The sequence below is a fragment of the Nymphalis io genome, chromosome 27 (genome assembly GCF_905147045.1).
Source record: "Nymphalis io chromosome 27, ilAglIoxx1.1, whole genome shotgun sequence".
Classification (NCBI taxonomy): Eukaryota; Metazoa; Arthropoda; class Insecta; order Lepidoptera; family Nymphalidae; genus Nymphalis; species Nymphalis io.
In genome coordinates this window covers 8,545,824-8,568,440 of record NC_065914.1, presented here as the reverse complement: position 1 = coordinate 8,568,440, position 22,617 = coordinate 8,545,824, and positions in this window count along the sequence as shown.

Here is a 22,617-nt window from a genome sequence, read left to right as displayed (position 1 = left end):
GACGTTGACGCTGTGACATTAACCACCTGCTCAAAGAAACAAAAATCTCAAAACCCACACCAACGCTGCTTACATGCGCTTTGCGACATGGAATGTCCGAACGATGAGGACAGGCTTCCCGAACACCTACGGAAGCTCCGATTGCGCCCAAAAACTGCGCAAAACCTACAGTATCGACGTGGAGCTTAAAAGGCTCAATATCGATATTGTAGCCTTACAAGAGACCAGAACTGCAGACGAAGGGTCTTTGCGTGAAGCTAACTACACTTTTTACTGGAAGGGCAAGAGTTCCTTGGAAACACGAGAGCACGGTGTAGGTTTCGCGGTTCGAAACCATCTCATCAACGCCATAGAAACACCTGTAGGCGTTTCCGAGCGGATTATGGTCTTGCGTCTAAACACAAAAAGCGGCTTTGTCACGCTAATTTCCGCTTACGCTCGGTGCGTACGCTTAGTTCAAAACCTGAGACCAAGGATCAATTCTACGGCCAGCTCGATGAGACAGTGCGCAGGGTGAATCCAACTGACAGACTGCATATTTTGGGTGACTTTAATGCCCGCGTCGGTCAGGGCACATCAGCCTGGCCTGAATGCCTCGGTGCACACGGCATAGGCAAGCTTAACGACAACGGACAACGACTGTTGGAGTTTTGCTCAAGGCACCAGCTGTGTGTTACCAACACCTTTTTTAAAGGCAAAATGATGCGGAAAGTCTCGTGGATGCACCCTCGATCTAAACACTGGCACCAATTAGACCTTGCTCTTACAAGAAGGAGGGATCTACGGGAAACGCTCCACACGCGGGCGTTTCACAGTGCCGATTGTGACACCGATCACAGCCTCGTTGCTACTAAAGTCCGACTTGTCCCTAGAAGAGTCCATTCTTCCAAGCCACCCGGTCGAAAAAAAATAAATCTTTTCAAGACTCGTGACATGGAAGTAGTGGAGTCATTTGGGGAACTCGTCCGCCAAGAAGTTGCAACTTGGGATAGTACGGCATCAGCGCGAGTCGAATGGGAAAAAGTCAAGTCTCTTCTGACTGACACTGCAGGCAAGATTTTTGGCTATCAAAAGGCAAAATCTTACGACTGGTTTCAAGAAAACGAGGAGCAATTACTTCCCTTGATTGACTCGAAACGCCAAGCCGCTTTAAATTTTCGCCTTAACCCTTGCGATGCGACGCGTAAAGATCTCATGAAGGCAAAAGCCTCACTCCAGCGTAGCACGCGCTTCTTTGTAAATGCGTATTGGACAGAGCTTTGCCAAAGCATCCAAGCGTGCGCAAACGTGGGGGATATTGGCGGGGTGTACGCGGGCATCAAAAGAGCTCTTGGACCTACTCCAAAAAAGACGGCACCTCTCAAGGAAACCGACGGTTCTGTTATAACAGACAGCACTCGTCAGATGGCAAGATGGGTAGAATACTACAAGGGGCTCTACTCGTGCCCAGTGGATATTCAGCCAGAAGCAATGGAGCTTGTCCCGAATCTGGCAACTTGGCACGAGCTAGACGTTGCACCCACAGTAGAGGAACTTTATCTGGCCGTCAAGAAGCTCAAATGCGGAAAGAGCCCCGGAAAAGACGATGTTGTCACCGAAGTCGTCAAGCTTGAGTGCCTCTTGCCCATCCTTCATAACCACCTGGCTAAGTGCTGGGAAGAAAACTACGTCCCTCAGGATATGCGAGATGCTAACATCGTCACTCTTTATAAAGGCAAAGGCGATCGTGGCGACTGCAACTGTTACCGCGGAATATCTCTTCTTAGCATCGTCGGTAAAGCCTTTGCCAGGGCCATTTTAGGCAAACTACAAAGGCTCGCCGACCGCGTATACCCTGAGGCACAATGTGGTTTTAGGTCCCAACGGTCAACTGTCGACATGATATTTTCACTCAGACAGTTACAAGAAAAGTGTAGGGAGCAACATACCCCCCTAGTCATTGCATTTGTAGACCTAAATAAGGCTTTTGACTCCGTGAGCAGAGAGGGGTTGTACTCGGTTCTTGTCAGAATTGGATGCCCCCCAAAACTCCTAAGGATAGTGCAATCGTTCCACGAAGGTATGGAAGTCACCGTCCTGCACAATGGCAACGCATCCACGCCATTCGACGTACGCCGTGGTGTTCGTCAAGGTTGTGCACTGGCCCCCACCTTGTTCGGAATATTCTTCTCAGTGCTTCTGAAGGTTGCTTTTGGAGATGAACAGCAAGGCGTCCACTTACACACGCGAACCGATGGTAGGCTGTACAACATCTCAATGCTCAAGTCCAAACGCTACAGGGAGGACCTATTTGTAGATAGTCTCCTCTTCGCTGACGACGCTGCCTTCGTTGCTCATGACCAAGCTCAACTCCAGAGTCTAATGGACAAATTTGCCAGAGCGTGCGACCTCTTTTCAATGTCCATAAACTGCAAGAAGACTGTTATTTTAGCGCAAGGATGTTTAGAGCAACCAGTCATCTTGCTTAACGGCGCACCTTTACAGGTGGTTAACAAATTTTGCTACCTTGGGTCGCATTTGTCGAGCAATCTCTCGCTTGATGCAGAGATCGACTTCCGCATCGGCAAAGCAGCCTCTACGTTCGGGAGGCTCTGTTCAAGGGCTTGGGATAACAGACACCTTACGGTAAAAACGAAAATGCTTGTTTACCAATCATGTGTCTTAAGCACACTCTTGTATGGAGCAGAAACGTGGACAACGTACGCAAAACAAGAACGCCGACTAAACACATTTCACTTGCGCTGTCTTCGGAAAATTCTGGGCATCACATGGCAGGATCGCGTGACAAACGAGTCTGTTCTAGGCGAGCCACAGCTGCCTAGCATCATGGCCATTCTCAAAAAAAAACGGTTACGGTGGCTGGGACACGTGCATCGAATGGAGCAGACCCGTCTTCCAAGGCAAATACTACTTGGAGAGGTTGTGGATGCAAAGAGGTCTGTTGGGCGGCCTATGCTCCGTTACAAAGATTGCGCTAAGCGTGATATGGTTGCGTTTAACATCCCTAGCAATCGATGGGAGGAACTGGCAGAGGACCGTGCCAAGTGGCGACGCCTTATTCACGAAGGTCAATCAAAGCATTACAATGACTGGTTTAAACTACTAAAAGAAAAACGCACTACGCGTTATGAGCGGGCTTCAAACCCCCGCCCATCTGGGGGCGCATACACTTGTCGGAAATGCGGCCGGAGGATCCTCTCTCGCATTGGTCTTTTCAGTCATGAACGCAAGTGCCTTCGCGATGCAGCTTAAATCATCTGTCAAAGATGCAGAGGCCTATATATATGTACTTCGCAGTGTCACCCTCTTTAAATTTAGACTCTTAACGTGACAATCGTGAATTTTCTTATTATAAATAAATTTAAATAGAGTTCACTGACACGATAAAAATAAAATTAGCATGCTTTGAATCCGTAACAGCCTGTGAATGTCCCACTGCTGGGCTAAAGTCCTCCTCTTCTCTTTTTGAGGAGAAGGTTTGCAGCTTATTCCACAACGCTGCTCCGATGCCGGTTGGTGGAATACACATGTGGCAGAATTTCAGTGTAATCAGACACATGCAGATTTCCTCACGATGTTTTCCTTCACCGTAAAGCAAGAGATGAATTATAATCACAAATTAAGCACATGAAAATTCAGTGGTGCTTGGCCGGGTTTGAACCCACTATCATCGGTTAAGATTCACGCGTTGTTACCACTGGGCCATGTCGGCTCTATGTTTTGAATAAAACTACTAATATACATAATAACATTAAGCATATTAATAAATGAAAAGGAATGTTTGTAAGTATGTTTGTCGTTATGTAAACGTTCTTGAACTAATCATTCGATTGTGTATGAGTTTTGGTGAGGTGTTCTGTGTAAAACTGCGAAGATTTCTGACTCAAAAATAAGTATTTTTTTTTGTCTGTCCTTCCGTAAAAACATTTTATTTAAGCCCTTAAAATATTACGGAGTTAGTAATCTATATAATAACGCGCTTCTAACCACGAGGGTAATGCAGTAACCTGAGACAGCTCCTAACCTTCATAGAGGGATATAAGACCTTAAAGCTTAAAGCAGCAGTAGATACTTGTCTTTTTTTTGTATCTTGTAAAATGCTCGAATTCAGGGCGTCATTTTCTTTGACGTCAAAAAAAAAAAATCTGTCATAGTTTTTTCTTATAATCATTGTATTAAAGAAAAATCATGACGGCAACTTTAAAATAACATATATACTAATATTATCGACATTAGCTAGCCCTTACTACATCTATAAACATACTTACATAGGTACAAGTTCTGTAGACATATATGAATTTGCATATTTCGACCGTAATTTTTTCTACTCTTTAATTTTTTTTTTATGAATAACACTAAAGCTCAAAAAAAAGAATCCTTTAACAAAGGAGAAGAAGGCACTGAACTGTTTTATCTAAAGTCTATATAATCTGATACAGTGAAGTGGCATAATTTCATCGGACTCACGTGTGGATTCTACCGAGACGATACGACACGAAATTAAATATAAGTATATTGTTTTATATTAATAATTACTACCTAACGTTGAAAATAACAAAAATTAAAACAAACTAAGCCTTAATTTAAAATTGGAACTCAATTTGAAAGCGAATATTTATTTGCTCATATAATAGACATACGATAACGTGACCACAGAACCGCCAACTAATAATTATTGTATAGCTCTATGTATAATAATAATAATAATATCCTGGGACTTTATTCACACACGGCCATCTGATCCCAAATTAAGCAGAGCTTGTGCCATGGAAACCAGACAACTGATATACTACATATACTACTTTTCTTTTGTAAATACATACTTATATAGATAATTACACCCAGACTCAGGACAAACAGACATGTTCATGCACACAAATGTCTGTCCTGGGTGGGAATCGAACCCACATCCTTCGGCGTGAAAGGCAGGTACCTACCAACCACGCCAAACGGCTCGTCATATAATATAAATACTACTGCTAGGCTTCAAATTAGTTCCGCCCGAGGTTTTATTCACATTCCTTTTTTTATAAACAAATTAGTCTCATAAAAGGCTCGAATTCAGGGCGTCATTTTGTTTAACTTCAATTGGATAGAATGCGAATAAAACTGCGGGACAGCGCTTGTATATTTTGAAGTTTTATTTTAACAAATAAATATTGAAAATCGATTTCATAATTATAGTATTATTGTAAAATAAAAGCTTTATAAATTGTTTTGGCAACACACCATATTTTCATTTTTTTTTTTTATAGAATAGGAAGGCGGACGAGCATATGGGCCACCTGATGGTAAGTGGTCACCAACGCTCTTAGACATTGGCATTGTAAGAAATGTCAACCATCGCTTACATATCCAATGCGCCACCAACCTTGGGAACTAAGATTTTATGTCCCTTGTGCCTGTAATTACACTGGCTCACTCACCCTTCAAACCGGAACACAACAATATCAAGTATTGCTGTTTTGCGGTAGAATATCTGATGAGTGGGTGGTACCTACCCAGACGAGCTTGCACAAAGCCCTACCACCAGTAGGGCATCGTTCATTTCTGGCATTGGTTATTTTTTTTTATTGAAGTGGTATATTGCCAATTTCTGTATTTAATCTGGATGTTCCGAAAATGTCATTATATGTAACAGAGTCGAACAAGCAATGTAATTCAAAATTATTTTATGTTATTTTTAGGAAGTACGAGTAAGCTGGCCGGTTAAGGTCTGTTCTACCTTTTTGGATAATACACAGTGGATTGTTTAGCAGAATTTCAGTGAAATTTGATAATTATAAATGCAGGCTGTCTCACGATATTTTTAAACGCAAACTAATCACATGAAAATTCACTGGTGCTTGTTTAGGTTTGAAACAGTCATTATTGTTTAAGGTAGTGTTATATGTATTACACTATGCCTGCTCGATATATATATTTAAAAAAAACACACAGAAAGTGACTAGGGAACAGATAAGTAACATTCCTTTTGAATACAATAACATAACATGAATGACAAATTTCATTATCAAAATAATCACAACAGATAACCGATAAGGCATTTTAATGTTTTTATTAGTCATAACAGATTAGAAAAAGTTAAATTAAAAAAAATGTTTACTATAAAATATGTTTATAAATGTTATATTATTTTATAAGGGGGGAACGGAACTACCATCTAAACCGACCCAATTGCCAACCTCACCTGCACGTGGTGCTCCCTGCTAGATAACAGACGAGGCTCTGGCGACCGATCAATGGCGGTATAACCATACGCACCATGATTGGAAAAAGGGAAACAGCGACCTTGAGGTACAAGTAACCTCTAAAATGTCTGGTGCAGAAGGCAAGGGGAAACCACTGCACTATTATTCCCTAGTTATCGTCAGCTTTATGGAAACGTCTAAGAAAGAAATGGCCCCGAGTTCCTGGCGTCCCTTAGATGGGACAGGGGTGCTAAGAATCTCCAGGTGGAAAAAACAACAAATGAAGATAGGAACGTGGAACGTCAGAAGCTTGAAGAGTCCTGAAAAAGTCTACAATGTCTGCAAAGAAATGCAACGAATGAAGATTAACATCATGGGACTAAGTGAGATTAGATGGATAGGCAAAGGTAAACACCAAATAGATAATAATTACACCATGTATTACTCTGGTTCCGAGGATAGCTCCAACAAGTATGGAGTGGGAGTAATCATAAACACAAAATACATTAATGCACCTGTTAACTTAGTACCAAAATCAAACCGAACCATGTTAATATCATGTAGACTCAAACAACTAAAGAAGAGAACACAGTACCACGCAATAGACGTGAGGAAACTTAAAGAACTTAACATCCAAGATAAAGTGGCGAAAGAAATAAACGAGTGGGCAGCAGATGAGAAACCTGGGATAATGCGTACGGTGGAGGAAGAGTGGTGTTCAATGAAGAACAAAATATTAAACATCAATAAGACACACTTGAAAAGAGATTGGATTCCTAAGCAGAGTGGGATGACAGAAAAAATATATGATCTTATCGAAGAAAGGAGAATCTACAAGAATTCCGACAATAGCAAGTATACTGAGATTTATAAGAAAATTCGGCGTGAAGTTCGTTATGCTAGAGATGCTTGGTATCAGTGCAAGTGTGATTTTGTGGAGGACCTTTATGCTAAATATGATGCATTTAACCTGCATAAGGAAATAAAATCTTTGGTAGGACACAAAAAGACGACTCACCAACTTACGGATGAAAATAATATTCCCATATTAGATATATCAGGAAAAAAACGCCTATGGGAACAATACATTTCATCAATATACCGACGATTTCGATTTAGACGATTAAGAAAAATGCCAGCAGATCATTTACCAGTTGATGTTGATGTTGATGACAGCTGTAACGGTATTGACGAGTAAGCTTAATGTGTGTAGACGAGTAAGGGGTGCTAGCGGCCGTATTGCGTTCGACCGTACCTGTAGTTATTACGTAGTCGTAGCCCGGTAGAAGTCGGTAACTCTTGAGGCAACTCAAGTAGACCGTGGGTGCGCGGTGCGCGTTTAACTCAGGCGGAGGTCGGGGTCTAAGAGAGACCACAATGGTGTGTAGTCACGGGGTGATACACATAGACACATGCAAGTTTTCGATCCACGCGGTGGATGCGGCAGGGCAATGTGATTGCCAGTCGGCTAGAGCCGTGGCGCTAGAGGTTTTTACTCGTAGAGTTTTGTAAACTTTAAAGATAATGTTGCAGTATAGTGTTAATGTGGAATAAAATGACTGTGGTATCTGGCCTGGCGTGGTGATCTTGACTGTAATTGTAATTTTGATTATTTTGAATTCCTATTGTTCGATATTGTTTTAAAGTAGAGTTGAAGTTGAGTTGTTAATAGAAATTAAACTGTAGTGATCTAAGAGTTTCTTTATTTATCCGATGTGTATGTAATGTCAGAAGTGGCCGAGCAGAACAAGGTTTTCCTGTGGTATGTTTTGTCGGCAGGTTAACAATCACACGTGGGCGTGTGCAAGCAGGATGGCCGTGTCGCAACCGGGTGAATAATTTTGTCAACGCCATCTAGTGGTATACGTTCGAGACTACGTTATGGAATCGTTTCCGGAACGCCAGCGCCACGTAGCGGCACTCGATGGAGTTTGTGTAAGCATGCGCCAGAGGGGAAAGTCCTACCACCAGATCGTCGCCATAAACAGGATGCAACGCGTGTTGGATCTGATACCGGATTGGCTAGACAAGTGGAGGATGGCTGTCAACGTTGGTAAGACGGCCGCTCTGCTTGTCGGTGCTGATAAGCCGATGCGTCGGCTCACCTTCCGAGGCCAGGACGTGGGATGGCAGACCTCAGTCTGCTACTTGGGGTGTCACTTGGACCGCAGGCTGCGCATGATACCCACCGTTAACAAGGTGGTGAGTCATGCCGCGGCTGCCCGGTCTAAGCTGCACACCCTCTTCACGTCGCGGCTTCCGTTGAAGACCAGACTGAGGGTCTACGGTGCCTACGTCCGCTCGCGCCTGACGTATGCGGCCCCCGCCTGGTACGCACTCTGCTCAGCGTATCAGAAGCGGAGGATTCAGATCCAACAGAACCGATGCCTACGCTTGATTGTAGGAGCTCCGAGGTACGTCAGAAATGATGTCATCCATCGAGACACCAGGACGCCCACCGTGAGGAGTTCGTCCGCAAGCTCGCTCGCTCGCTATTTGCTAAGGCAGATAGCAGTGCGAGCGTACACCTCCACGGTATAGCACCGCTTCATGCCAGACCACCTGAGGGGCGTCCGCTACCTCGTGAGCTCCTACTGTCGCCGACCATCAGCGCCGATGCGGGCATCGGTGAAGAGGACGACGACGATCTGGAGACATGATAGGACGACATCACCCTCAAGAAAGGAAAATCGTAATCGTAATCGAAACTTATAGCCACCGGGTCATAACGACCCTGGCCCTCTGGGCCAAAACGAAAGGACACGACGGATGAATCCGTCGGGGAGGACCATCCCGGGTAGGGGGGGCAACCCCGAGGCCCGTACCCAGACTGGCCTAGGCCAACCAGGAGGACCATTGATTGAGGGGAACGTCGGACAGGACTACTCTCCGAGCGTTCGGCGCGTGCGGTCACAGAACCATCGCGCATTCCGGTCACCTACTTAAACTGTGTTACTGAGTCATTATACTGTGGTTGATTGTAAAAGTGTGTTTTCTTGGTCCTTCGTCACCCACCGATAGACGCCCACATAAGAAAACCATGAACTATAACTGTGGTGATGGCCCTCCGCCGTCATATAAAATACAAATTTGATGATAAATATAGAGTAAATGTAAAAAATACACTTATAAATATACATTTTTTTAGTAGGATTACTTTTTAGGTATTTTTAGTTCATACAAATTATAAATTAAAATAAAATTTACTTACAAAATTTACTTACAATTGTTTTTACAGATGAAAAACGAAACAGCAAATTATTTAATTAATTTTGTTCCCATAAATATTTCTGAATTTCAAAATGGTGTCACTTAAAAATGTCTTACGTTTGTGTTACATAAATACGTATATTTAACTTAAAATAGCAAGTTATATCAGCTTACAGGAACTAGAAAAATCATTTAGATTTAATGTACAAAATTTAAATACTTCGACAAAAGATATGTATACAATAATACAATAATATGAATCGCGCCAAAATTTAAATTTAAAATGGCGTCATGATTATGTTTAAAAATATTTAATATTTTAATAAATTTAAATAACACAATACGAATTTGAAAATGGGGTCTTTTCAAAATAACAGAATATGACATAACAGAGCATTTTGGCCTAGTGGTAAGAACGCGTGAATCTTAACCGATGATCGTGGGTTCAAACCCGGGCAAGCACCACTGAATTTTCATGTGCTTAATTTGTGTTTATAATTCATCTCGTGCTTAACGGTGAAGGAAAACATCGTGAGGAAACCTGCATGTGTCTAATTTCATTGAAATTCTGCCACATGTGTATTCTACCAACCCGCATTAGAGCAGCGTGGTGGAATAAGCTTTAAACCTTTTCCTCAAAAGGGAGAGGAGGCCTTAGCCCAGCAGTGGGATATTAACAGGCTGTTACTAAGCATTTTTTAATATTCTTGAGGATGGTTATCACTCAAATGCTATTTCTGATGTTAGGTCTGCTATTCTTTTAAAAATTATTGTTATTTAGCTTAGCGGTATTTTTTTCCATTCATGTTGCCGCAGTCTTAAACACAGGCCATTCCTTATATATTCAAAATGGCGCCTAATAAGAATAAAATATAATTTTCAAGCAGTGATGAATCGCTTGAATTTTGTAAAAAATTACCAAAATAGTAATATATAATTTTGTTTTGGTACATATTCAAATTTAGTATTGCATAAGTTAGGTAATAGACGAAATTTCATTTATATTTATAACTGATCAGAATATGATTGACGGGAATAGTTCGTGCTTATAATGCCTAAAGTTCTCAAAAAAATATGACCGAGTTATTACAACTTATACCTAAATACCTGGATGTTTATTTTTTAATTTATATATAATTAACATTATTTTATGCTGCAATTTTTTTAAATTTGTTATGTGTAATATAATAATCAGGTTAGTAAAGGCTTGAATATGTTTTTTTATTTAAAAAAATAACTTTTAACGCGACACGTTTTCTTAGACCAAAAACGTAAATGATACTAATTATCTTTGTTTAAAAAAAATCTTATTCAACCATTAATTGCTTTTATTAAATTATGTTTAATATTATTGTAGTTTAATTAATATCGATGCCACAGATAGCTATAAAAATATTAATTAATACAAATCATAAAAAGTCAATGTCATATCGTCTAAAGTAAAATCGGCATTAAATAATCCGATCATTGATAGTTAGATATCGTAATGTTATATAAATATGTATCATTAACTTAAAATTGCAATTTTAAGTAAATAATAATAATAATAAGCTGGAATAGCCGCTCTTGCGAAGCTTAATTCCAGCTGAGAATACTTTATTGGAACCCAGGTGGCATACGCGGCCATATCCGGGAGCTGACCCTACTCACCCAGTCGCAGGATATTCACGTAATCCTCCTGGGCGAGACGAAGCTCTCGGCCGAAATCGAGCTCCGAATCCCGAACTTCTTCGTGTATCGGCGAGATGAAGTCTCTCCCCGGGGCTGCCCATTCAGAGGAACTGCAGCCCTGGTGAGGAGGGATATCATACACGAAGAACTTGCACATGCACCGTTTGTGAGCCTACGTACGCAGGGGGTGCGAGTGCATGCTGGTGAGACGGAGCTGCTGCTGTATGCCGCCTACAAGCCACCCGGACAGGTTTTCTGCAGCACCGATGTCCAATCGCTTATTGACTCGCCGATGCCTACACTGATCGTGGGTGATCTGAACGCGAAGCACCATGCTTGGGGCTCGCGCGTCATCACCCAGGCGGGTAGGCACCTGCTCGAGGATAGCGAACGACAGGGTTACGGTGTGTTGGGTCCAGGAGCGCCGACCCACATACCGACTAACCCTACGTACCAGCCGGACGTCCTGGACATCGTGCTGCACCACCGACTAGACGCACCCATCGATGTTGAGGTGAACTATGACCTCAACACACAGCACCTACCGATTGTGGTCACAATCGCCCTCCAGCGCGACTTCACAGTGCCCTGCTCCCCTCGTTTGCGGGTCGACTGGGGGCGCTACTCCTCAGAGCTCTCGGAGTTTGAGCTCACGGTCCCGATCGCGACGACTGAAGATGTAGAAGGAGCTGCTTCTAAAATTTCTGAGGCGATCCAGAAAGCCAAAGAAGCAGCCACCTCTCAAGGAAACACGCCGAGAAGTCGTCAGGACCAGCTGCCGAGCTCGCTCCGAGTGAAACTGAGGAAGAAGCGTAATCTTCGCCGACTATGGGCGCGAACGCGCTGCCCGAGGGTGAAGCGTGACCTCAATAGGATTGCAGAGGAAGTGTCGCGTGCGCTCGTGGCTCTCGAGGATGACTTCTGGGAGGCCACCATCGATCGAGCATCCGAGCACGACACTACGCTGTACCACCTCTGCAAACAGCTTACCGGACATGACTCGCCTGTCTACCCGCTCCTAGATCGAGCGGGTAACAGAAGATATTCCGCCAGCGACAGAGCAGAGATCCTGGCGGAATATTTGGAGGGTCAATTTACCCCCAACCCACCGGACTTATCTAAGATCGATGTCGTCCATCATCACGCGGCGATCCAGAGTCAAGTGGAGGTATTCCTGTCGGCCCCAATCCCGCCGCTCCAGGGAGACGATTATATCTCTCTGTTCGAGCTGCGGAAGGCCGTCTTCCGACTACCGAAGAGGAAGGCGCCAGGCCCCGACGGAATTACCAACGCCGCGTTGATGCAGCTACCCAACAACTGCCTCGTAGCGCTCGCGAGTGCATTTAACGGGATACTCCGGACCGGACACTTCCCCGAGGCGTGGAAGAGAGGGAAGGTTATCGCCCACCCTAAACCCGGGAAGGATCGTCGCTTCCCGGCAAGCTATCGGCCTATCACGCTACTCTCGCACATCGCCAAGCTGTTCGAGCGTCTGTTGCTGCGGAGACTTGCGCCTCACCTGCCCCTGCGCGAGGAGCAGTTCGGATTCCGCAGCGACCACTCAACGACGCTCCAGCTGGCGAGAGTTCTTAGCCACTTAGCCAGTGAGCGATACAAAGGGCATCCCACCGTCGGGGTCTTTCTCGACATGGAGAAGGCCTTCGACCGGGTGTGGCATGCCGGACTCCCGGCTAAGCTCTTGACTACCTCGGCGCCTCTCGCGTATGTGCGAGTAGTGGCGTCGTTTTTGGAAGGCCGAAGCTTCTATGTCTCGGTGGAAGGCGCGGATTCTCAGCCGCGCCCCATTCGAGCCGGAGTACCCCAGGGTAGCTGCCTGTCACCGCGTCTATACGCGGTGTACACGGACGACATCCCTACCTTCGTGACCATCTGCGAGAGGGTGAAGAGGATGTGATGCTGGCCCTGTACGCGGACGACAGCGCATTCTTTTCGTCGTCCTACCACCAGATCGTCGCCATAAACAGGATGCAACGCGTGTTGGATCTGATACCGGATTGGCTAGACAAGTGGAGGATGGCTGTCAACGTTGGTAAGACGGCCGCTCTGCTTGTCGGTGCTGATAAGCCGATGCGTCGGCTCACCTTCCGAGGCCAGGACGTGGGATGGCAGACCTCAGTCTGCTACTTGGGGTGTCACTTGGACCCCAGGCTGCGCATGATACCCACCGCTAACAAGGTGGTAAGTCATGCCGCGGCTGCCCGGTCTAAGCTGCACACCCTCTTCACGTCGCGGCTTCCGTTGAAGACCAGACTGAGGGTCTACGGTGCCTACGTCCGCTCGCGCCTGACGTATGCGGCCCCCGCCTGGTACGCACTCTGCTCAGCGTACCAGAAGCGGAGGATTCAGATCCAACAGAACCGATGCCTACGCTTGATTGTAGGAGCTCCGAGGTACGTCAGAAATGATGTCATCCATAGAGACACCAGGACACCCACCGTGGAGGAGTTCGTCCACAAGCTCGCTCGCTCGCTATTTGCTAAGGCAGATAGCAGTGCGAGCGTACACCTCCACGGTATAGCACCGCTGCATGCCAGACCACCTGAGGGGCGTCCGTTACCTCGTGAGCTCCTACTGTCGCCGACCATCAGCGCCGATGCGGGCATCGGTGAAGAGGACGACGACGATCTGGAGACACGGTAGGACGACATCACCCTCAAAAAAGGAAAATCGTAATCGTAATCGTAAGGACTTATAGCCACCGGGTCATAACGATTCTGGCCCTCTGGGCCAAAACGAAAGGACACGACGGATGAATCCGTCGGGGAGGACCATCCCGGGTAGGACGGGGAACCCCGAGGCCCGTACCCAGACTGGCCTAGGCTAGCCGGGAGGACCATTGATTGATGGATAATAGAATAACGGAAGCTTTTACAAAGATTAATATAATTGAAAAATGAGTATGAAAACTAGATACAGATGTTTAGACAACTTGTAGCCGAGATGGCCCAGTGGTAAGAACGCATGAATCTCAACCGATGATCGTGAGTTCAAACCCGGGCAAGCACCACTGAATTTTCATGTGCTTAATTTGTGATTATAATTCATCTCTGCTTGACGGTGAAGGAAAACACTGTGAGGAAACCTGTATCTGTCTAATTTCACTGAAATTCTGCCACATGTGTATTCCACCAACCCGCCTTTAGCCCAGCAGTGGGACATTGACAGGCTGTTACGAATACGAACGGTTTAGACAACTGCACGGGACTAATAATGGTACTTGTGTGTGCGTGCAAGCACAGACAGTCTCTATTCCCACACACTCTTAATCCTATTGAGAACCGAGATGGTAGTGAATAGAATGTGTAAATCGTTACCAATGATAGCGTGTTAAAACCCAGATTAGCCCCACTAAATTGGAACAGCGTATTGGAATAAGCTCCTCATCAAAGGGAGAAGAGGGAGGGATTAGCCCAGCCGTGGGACATTGACATTTACATAAAATCCCAGGGTGAAAATTAGAGAGTTCAGGTGCAAACAATGTCTTTACATGCTTCCAAATCTCACTTCTAGTGTACAACTTACTTTTACTTTTCTTTTCTATTTACTTATTATAAAAAAATAACGCCTCTGCTGGGCTAAGCCCTCCCCTCCACTTGTGATTTGGAGCTCTAAATTGCAGTTTAAATGCGGGTTGATGGATATACATAGCAATACTTCATCCCATAAAAGCAGATCTCCTGACAATGTGCCCATTAATTAAGCACATCAAAGTGCAGTGGTGTTTGCCCGGGCTTTGCAAGTGGGTGGGGGATTGTTCTTATAGCATATGGGCCACCTGATGGTAAGTGGTCACCAACGCCCATAGACATTGACATTGCAAGAAATGTTAACCATCGCTTACATCGCCAATGCGCCACCAACCTTGGGAACTAAGATGTTATGTCCCTTGTGCCTGTAATTAAATACTCAATATTTAATTTAGTTACTAGAACTCACGACTTCAACAAGATAATAACGAACGTACCTTGAGTGAGAACGCCTATGAGCGTCGACTTGCCCGACTCGTTCGCCCCCATCACCGCGACCCGCAGCTCGACGCTCTGCTGCGTGTCCGCCAGCTGCGAACCGAGTACGTACTGTAGCGTAGACAGGTTTAGACAGAGATAGAATTATCAAATCTTTTGACCCTTATCGTGTAACCAGTGTTGGTGTTTGTTTCGCTACTTAAGTAGCGAAACAAACTTGACAGTTGGTGCGTTCATTGTGTTTTATGTTCAATTTTCGCTTATATTTATGTTAGAAAACGATTCTAATCCAGTGTAAAGGCCGAGAAACAATCCTTATATCATATCGATGGTTATACAGTGGTGCAGTGTCGTATTATTTCATGTTAAAGCGACAGCAAGAAGAAAATTGCCGGCGTGTGTTTTCATGCGTAAGTACGACTATTTTGTCTCAAAATATAGTTTCTCAGTGATGTTTATTTATGCCATAGCATGACGGAACCTTATATCGCATTAAAATCCTAAAGATAATATGATTTTCCAGTTTTTATTATTCATAACCTATAATTATTTATCATGTAAGTGCTGAAAGCATCGGCTAAAAAAAGTCCCGATATTCGATAAAAAATATCGACTCGTCGACAATGAAACAAATAAATACGGAGTCCATTAATAAACTAAAGTGCTTCGTTATATGTATATATGTTATTTTAATTTATTCGTTATCCTATTTATAGTTTTCTAACGACAACATGATTTAACATTCTTCATGAATTTATAATATTATTAGATTCCGAGTCAAGAGGGTAACATAGAAATATATGTGGCAACCATTCTTTATGAGGAGAACGCTAATCCAGTACCATATAAAGATGCCGAAGTACTATTGATAACGGAAACAAAAACAAACAATGCAACGGTTTTCGGGTGTAGGAGGAAAACAAAAAATATTATAATTAAAAAAAATGTATAATAAAAATTAAAAAGTAAAATTTAATAACCCTATTTAGTTATAATTAAGTCCCGAAAATCTCCCAAAACAGGGAACGCGGGTACTATGGCAACGTTATAAGCACACATCGACAAACCATCTCCGTCTCGATCGCGGCCTCGCGGCCTCTCGGTGTACCAGTTCCAGGCGTGCCCACCTTGCGGATGTACACCTCGGCGACGGCGCGCGCGGGAGCCACGCGGCGGGCCCGCGCGCTCACGAGCGCGGCGCCGAGCGCGCGCGCCATTTCCCGCAGCGCGCGCTGCGACGCCCGCAGCGCGCCAGCCCGCAGCCCGCGCAGCGCGCCGCAGTCGCGCTCGCCCACCACGTACACCGCCGCGCCGCCGCTCGAGCACAGCTGCCACTTCAGCTGCGGGGGGGGGGCACGTGTTGAGGTGTCGGGGTGACATTACCATATATTTTCACTGGTGGGAGAGCTTTGTGCGAGCCCGTCCGGGTACGAGGGGGTGCCTCGTCAGATATTCTACCGCAGACCAGCGGTACTCGGTATTGTTGTGTTCCTGTTTGAAGGGTGAGTGAGCCAGCGTAAATACAGGCACGGGGGACATAGCATCTTAGTTCCCGAGGTTGGTGGCGCATTGATGATGTGAGCGATGATTAATATTTCTTACAATGCCAATGTCTATGGACGTCGATGACCACTTCCCATCGGGTGGCCCATATGCTCGTCCGCCTTCCTATTCTATAAAAAAAAAATATCTCGCTGAATGTCAACCGCCTATCAAAATTCATTTTAATTAAAAGATTCGCTAACTAACAGCTCCACACGTGTGTATCCGGGGCATTATTATTTCATTTTCATTCAGGTTTCCTCACGATGTTTTCTTTCACCGTAAAGCACGAGATGAATTATAATGACAAATTAAGCACATGAAAATTCAGTGGTGCTTGCCCAGGCTTGAACCCACGATCATCGTTCAAGATTCACGCGTTCTTATCACTAGACCATCTCATCTCTTATGTGTTGTAATTTTGGGTAATTATACGTTTTTTCTTAAGGCTTTGCTTGCTTTCCACGGTATGGAAGAGCAAGAAACAATAACATATCTATTCGCTTCACCCGGGATTTCAATCAAGGCTTTATATTTAAGCTCATTAACTAACATCTAGATTAAAAGAGTCAATTAGTTTCAGAGATGTAGAATTAGGATTACAGTGTTAATGTACCAGAAGATCATAAACAGTGAGTCCGTCTCACCGAACGATTAGATTAAAAGAGTCAATTAGTTTCAGTTAGGATTACAGTGTTAATGTACCAGGAGATCATAAACAGTGAGTCGGTCTCACCGAACGATTAGATTAAAAGAGTCAATTAGTTTCAGTTAGGATTTTTTTTTTATAGAATAGGAAGGTGGACGAGCATATGGGCCACCTGATGGTAAGTGGTCACCAAACGCCCTTAGACATTGGCATTGTAAGAAATGTCAACCATCGCTTATAGCCAATGCGCCACCAACCTTGGGAACTAAGATTTTATGTCCCTTGTGTCTGTAATTACACTGGCTCACTCACCCTTCAAATCGGAACACAACAATATCAAGTATTGCTGTTTTGCGGTAGAATATCTGATGAGTGGGTGGTACCTACCCAGACGAGCTTGCACAAAGCCCTACCACCAGTAATGATGGTAGGGCTTTGTGAAATATATCGATGCGATGCTCGTAGTTCCACTCGGGGCCGATAGGTGGCGCCGTTTCGAGTGACGTACAACGTTAAGCGGCATGTCAAAAGCATAATAATGCCCCGGATACACACGTGTGAAGCTGTTAGTTAGCGAATCGTTTAATTAAAATGAATTTTGATAGGCGGATGACAGTGTTAATGTACCAGGAGATCATAAACAGTGAGACGGTCTCACCGAACGATTATATTAAAAGAGTCAATTAGTTTCAGATAGGATTACAGTGTTAATGTACCAGGAGATCATAAACAGTGAGTCGGTCTCACCGAACGATTAGATTAAAAGAGTCAATTAGTTTTAGTTAGGATTACAGTGCTAATGTACCAGGAGATCATAAACAGTGAGTCGGTCTCACCGAACGCGGATGGTATAATCGAAATAAGATCAATGTTAAATATATTCGATTTGGCCCTCAGAACATCCGACGCCGACGATTCCGGCGACGAGTGCTACGGGAGTCTACCCCCGGAGCCTCGTTTCGGGAACGTCGAGTACAAACTGCAGCTGGTCTCGCCGTACGAGCGACGCATCCAGCACCTGGTGACGCAAGTGAATAATAAATAATATTAAATATATAACATTATATATAACTTAGGTAGCTGACTGGGTAGGTATCACCCACTCATCAGATATTCTACCGCAAAACAGCAGTACTTGGCATTGTTGTGTTCCGGTTTGAAGGGTGAGTGAGACAGTATAATTACAGGCACAAGGGACATAACGTCTTAGTTCCCAAGGTTGGTGGCGCATTTGCGATGTAAGCGATGGTTAACATTTCTTACAATGCCTATGTCTATGGGCGTTAGTGACCACTTACCATCAGGTGGCCCATATGCTCGTCCGTTTTCCTATTCTATAAAAAAAAATACCTTTGATATCACACAACGGTTATTAATTGATATAAAACAAACATTTTATTAGGAAAACATTTTCCTTGTTCGAAATATTTTATTAAATCACGAAGGTTTTAAAAATATGCTAATTTTGACTGTTAACGCTGATAAAACGCAACCACGAGCTACAGTGTGTGCTTTCATACAGACCCTGTGGTCTTGACAGCTCAACGCCACGAGGTAATTCATTTTATAACACGGATTAAAAAAAACAATAGCGTTTTTATATGTCGTTTAAGCAATATATATGTATATTCAATTTGAGCGTATAATACAAACAATTTTATTGAGGTTGTGCTCGTGAAATATCAATCAATCAATGGTCCTCCTGGCTGGCCTAGGCCAGTCTGGGTACGGGCCTCGGGGTTGCCCCCCCTACCCGGTTGGTCCTCCCCGACGGTTCGTCCGTCGTGTCTTTACATTTTGGCCCAAAGGGCCAGGGTCGTTGTGACCCAGCGGCTGTCTTTCTTCCTTAGTATTCTATTGTTCACGGGTGAGGTCGTCCTACCGTGTCTCCAGATCGTCGTCGTCCTCTTCACCGATGCCCGCATCGGCGCTGATGGTCAGCGACAGTAGGAGCTCACGAGGTAACGGACGCCCCTCAGGTGGTCTGGCATGAAGCGGTGCTATACCGTGGAGGTGTACGCTCGCACTGCTATCTGCCTTAGCAAATAGCGAGCGAGCGAGCTTGCGGACGAACTCCTCCACGGTGGGCGTCCTGGTGTCTCGATGGATGACATCATTTCTGACGTACCTCGGAGTTCCTACAATCAAGCGTAGGCATCGGTTCTGTTGGATCTGAATCCTCCGCTTCTGGTACGCTGAGCAGAGTGCGTACCAGGCGGGGGCCGCATACGTCAGGCGCGAGCGGACGTAGGCACCGTAGACCCTCAGTCTGGTCTTCAACGGAAGCCGCGACGTGAAGTGGGTGTGCAGCTTAGACCGGGCAGCCGCGGCATGACTCACCACCTTGTTAACGGTGGGTATCATGCGCAGCCTGCGGTCCAAGTGACACCCCAAGTAGCAGACTGAGGTCTGAAATCCCACGTCCTGGCCTCGGAAGGTGAGCCGACGCATCGGCTTATCAGCACCGACAAGCAGAGCGGCCGTCTTACCAACGTTGACAGCCATCCTCCACTTGTCTAGCCAATCCGGTATCAGATCCAACACGCGTTGCATCCTGTTTATGGCGACGATCTGGTGGTAGGACGACGAAAAGAATGCGCTGTCGTCCGCGTACAGGGCCAGCATCACATCCTCTTCACCCTCTCGCAGATGGTCGCCAAGGGTAGGGATGTCGTCCGTATACACCGCGTATAGACGCGGTGACAGGCAGCTACCCTGGGGTACTCCGGCTCGAATGGGGCGCGGCTGAGAATCCGCGCCTTCCACCGAGACATAGAAGCTTCGGCCTTCCAAAAACGACGCCACTACTCGCACATACGCGAGAGGCGCCGAGGTGTTCAAGAGCTTAGCCAGGAGTCCGGCATGCCACACCCGGTCGAAGGCCTTCTCCATGTCGAGAAAGACCCCGACGGTGGGATGCCCTTTGTTTCGCTCACTGGCTAAGTGGCTAAGAACTGGTGGTAGGGCTTTGTGCAAGCCCGTCTGGGTAGGTACCACCCACTCATCAGATATTCTACCGCAAAACAGCAATACTTGATATTGTTGTGTTCCGGTTTGAAGGGTGAGTGAGCCAGTGTAATTACAGGCACAAGAGACATAAAATCTTAGTTCCCAAGGTTGGTGGCGCATTGGCTATAAGCTATGGTTGACATTTCTTGCAATGCCAATGTCTAAGGGCGTTTGGTGACCACTTATCATCAGGTGGCCCATATGCTCGTCCACCTTCCTATTCTATAAAAAAAAAAAAAACTCTCGCCAGCTGGAGCGTCGTTGAGTGGTCGCTGCGGAATCCGAACTGCTCCTCGCGCAGGGGCAGGTGAGGCGCGAGTCTCCGCAGCAACAGACGCTCGAACAGCTTGGCGATGTGCGAGAGTAGCGTGATAGGCCGATAGCTTGCCGGGAAGCGACGATCCTTCCCGGGTTTAGGGAGGGCGATAACCTTCCCTCTCTTCCACGCCTCGGGGAAGTGTCCGGTCCGGAGTATCCCGTTAAAAGCACTCGCGAGCGCTACGAGGCAGTTGTTGGGTAGCTGCATCAACGCGGCGTTGGTAATTCCGTCGGGGCCTGGCGCCTTCCTCTTCGGTAGTCGGAAGACGGCCTTCCGCAGCTCGGACAGAGAGATATAATCGTCTCCCTGGAGAGGCGGGGTTGGGGCCGACAGGAATACCTCCACTTGACTCTGGATCGCCGCGTGATGATGGACGACATCGATCTTAGATAAGTCCGGTGGGTTGGGGGTGAATTGACCCTCCAAGTGTTCCGCCAGGATCTCTGCTCTGTCGCTGGCGGAATATCTTCTGTTACCCGCTCGATCTAGGAGCGGGTAGACAGGCGAGTCATGTCCGGTAAGCTGTTTGCAGAGGTGGTACAGCGTAGTGTCGTGCTCGGATGCTCGATCGATGGTGGCCTCCCAGTAGTCATCCTCGAGAGCCACGAGCGCACGCGACACTTCCTCTGCAATCCTATTGAGGTCACGCTTCACCCTCGGGCAGCGCGTTCGCGCCCATAGTCGGCGAAGATTACGCTTCTTCCTCAGTTTCACTCGGAGCGAGCTCGGCAGCTGGTCCTGACGACTTCTCGGCGTGTTTCCTTGAGAGGTGGCTGCTTCTTTGGCTTTCTGGATCGCCTCAGAAATTTTAGAAGCAGCTCCTTCTACATCTTCAGTCGTCGCGATCGGGACCGTGAGCTCAAACTCCGAGAGCTCTGAGGAGTAGCGCCCCCAGTCGACCCGCAAACGAGGGGAGCGGGGCACTGTGAAGTCGCGCTGCAGGGCGATTGTGACCACAATCGGTAGATGCTGTGTATTGAGGTCGTAGTTCACCTCAACATCGATGGGTGCGTCTAGTCGGTGGTGCAGCACGATGTCCAGGACGTCCGGCTGGTACGTAGGGTTAGTCGGTATGTGGGTCGGCGCTCCTGGACCTAACACACCGTAACCCTGTCGTTCGCTATCCTCGAGCAGGTGCCTACCCGCCTGGGTGATGACGCGCGAGCCCCAAGCGTGGTGCTTCGCGTTCAGATCACCCACGATCACTGTAGGCATCGGCGAGTCAATAAGCGATTGGACATCGGTGCTGCAGAAAACCTGTCCGGGTGGCTTGTAGGCGGCATACAGCAGCAGCTCCGTCTCACCAGCATGCACACGCACCCCCTGCGTACGTAGGCTCACAAACGGTGCATGTGCAAGTTCTTCATGTATGATATCCCTCCTCACCAGGGCTGCAGTTCCTCTGAATGGGCAGCCCCGGGGAGAGACTTCATCTCGCCGATAAACGAAGAAGTTCGGGATTCGGAGCGCGATTTCGGCCGAGAGCTTCGTCTCGCCCAGGAGGATTACGTGAATATCCTGCGACTGGGCGAGTAGGGTCAGCTCCCGGATATGGCCGCGTATGCCGCCTGGGTTCCAATAAAGTATTCTCAGCTGGAATTAAGCTTCGCAAGAGCGGCTATTCCAGCTGAGATGGCAGGTATTATGTCCTGGCCTTGTGTATAGGCGACCAGGATCGCTGTCAGTGCCTCCATGAAGACCCGGACGATGATGGTGTTGTCCGGGCCTTTCGCACTGGCCGAGGTTGTCATCTGCTTAGGGGGAGGCACTTCTTGCCTCACCACCGGCCGCGTGGCGGCAGCCGGAGCGGACTTTGGCTCCGTCGCTGCCTTCCTGGGCTGCGGCGTCGATGCCGCCGCAGGCTCAGTCCTGGGTGGCCTAGCTGCCCTCTTCCTCTTCCTCTTTCTGCTAGGCGCCTTTAGAGGTTGGTCCCTGGCCGTCGACTGGTTGGCTGGAGGCGCCAGAGTTGTTGGGGGCGCAAGCTTAGCTCGCACCTCCGTGGCTTTCTTCACAGGAGGTGGCTGCTTTGTTCGCTGGTCG